The sequence below is a fragment of the Meleagris gallopavo genome, chromosome Z (assembly GCF_000146605.3).
Source record: "Meleagris gallopavo isolate NT-WF06-2002-E0010 breed Aviagen turkey brand Nicholas breeding stock chromosome Z, Turkey_5.1, whole genome shotgun sequence".
NCBI classification, from domain to species: domain Eukaryota; kingdom Metazoa; phylum Chordata; class Aves; order Galliformes; family Phasianidae; genus Meleagris; species Meleagris gallopavo.
Window position 1 is genome coordinate 64,627,800 of NC_015041.2, and position 1,858 is coordinate 64,629,657.

Sequence of the window (1,858 nt, forward strand, 5' to 3'; positions counted from 1 at the left end):
TGAAAAGCTTGGAACGGCCAGGAAAGCACCTCCAGCACCCACTGCCAGGCAGTAAGAGACCTCCGCACCTGGAAGGGCCAGATCCCATGACTTCTGTAATGTATAGGGATAGGTGCCTGGAATTGGAATTTAGATCAGTGCAGATTAGGTGCATTCTAGAATGCAAATGCTAAATTAACACATTAACTCCCAATACACTACATGATGTTTTGATGCGGAATACTGAAAACCAAAAACAAACAAACATAAAATCATGACAAGTTCCCATATAAAGTCACATAAGTAAGCATTCATGAAGGTCTTGAATATCTTCAGAGAATGAGACTACATGAATTCTGTGCAGCATGTTCCAGTGTTCCATCTCTCTGACAGGAAAGAAATTCTTTCTCATGTTAGTATGGAACTTCCTATGTTCCAGTTTCTGCCTGTTGCCTCTTTTCTATTGCTTAACTGCACTGGGAGGAATCCATCTCCATCAATTTGACTCCTGCACTTTAGATTTTTATAAACAGTTACAAGATTCACTCTCAGCCTTCTCCAGAATGAAGAGATCTCTCAGACTTTCCTTAATTGGGAGATGCTCCAGGCCTCTAATCATCTTTACCACATTTTGTTGGACTCTTTCTAGGAGATCCCTGTCCTTCTTGAACTGAGAAACCCACAAATAGACATCATACTCCAGATGTTGCCTCATCAGGGCAGAGTGGAACAGGGAAGATCACATCCCTGGACCTGCTGGCAAAGTATCTTTTAGACCCTACTGGTTACAGACGCTGTATATATGTATATATTTCTCAGTAGCACCACTTCCCTTTTTGTTGCATTGTCAGAAAAATGTCCTGTTACTATGCAGACTGTGACAAGGATGTGCCATGCTGGTGTGACAGACATGTACACATGAAACTGAAAGGTGTGACTAAGAGCATGGGATGTATCAGCTCTGAATTTGTGCAGAGAAAGGAAGTTCAATGTGATGAAGTCTGCAGCATTGACTGCAGATGCCCTTTAAATCACAGAAGACAAGATGCTCATAGAGATGTAAGTGGAAATAGTATCAACTTTCTACAGGTGGAAAATTGTTTCTTTTGCCTAATCATTAAAATGAATAGACTTATATTACAAATTTTATGAATGCTTGAATACATACGTGAAGGGAATTGCATTAATATTCATATATTTTTACTAGTGCTGAATCATCATGATTGAAGAGAAAAACGAGTTAACAATGCCTTTTAAGTGCTTCTCTTATGGAATTACAGTAAATCATTTTTAAAATCCTGGTTTTTTTCTACCATAGACCAGAGCTCTTTGTAATTAAAGTACAAAGAAATTCCTGCCTTCTGACTCCCATATCACAGCTGAGTTAAGGATGTCTCTTCTGCTTCAAGACTGAAAGTAAATAAAACTGAGATATGGCCATGGGTTTTCAAGACATCTTGAGTTCATGTGGGACAAGAAGACAAAACACAGCAAAAATACCTTGCTGAATAGGTATGTTTCACTTGCTACATTAAGTTAAAGGACTATATTTCTGGACACCCATTTCTTTTAAAAAGTTCTGGAATAGATAGAAAATGGTGGCCATAAAACGTGTTTTCCAGATGAGTGCAGTGGATGCTGGGAGGGACTTACAAAAATAAATTTCTGTTTCTGAGGCAGCTGTGTAGACCAGCAGCCCAGCATAAGACCTTTAGAAGACTTCAGGTAGCCGAGTTGCTTGCTATAGAGCAACCAAGAATCCACACAACAGATACAAGAATAAAGCCTATTTACATTAGTAAATACATTGCCTACTAATGTGATTGTGAAAATATCAGTCTATTAATTATAATGCAATTTCCTTATATATATATATATA

At 38.3% G+C, this 1,858-nt stretch overlaps 1 long non-coding RNA gene across 1 annotated transcript in view; it reads left to right on the plus strand.

Moving 5' to 3' along the window:
• The window catches only part of LOC109364110, a 25,101-nt gene that overhangs the window by 3,977 nt on the left and 19,266 nt on the right, over positions 1-1,858 (plus strand). The window contains exons 2-3 of the long non-coding RNA XR_002110125.2: positions 854-1,038; positions 1,298-1,491. This is a non-coding gene — a long non-coding RNA (uncharacterized LOC109364110). The remainder of the gene's footprint in view (positions 1-853; positions 1,039-1,297; positions 1,492-1,858) is intronic.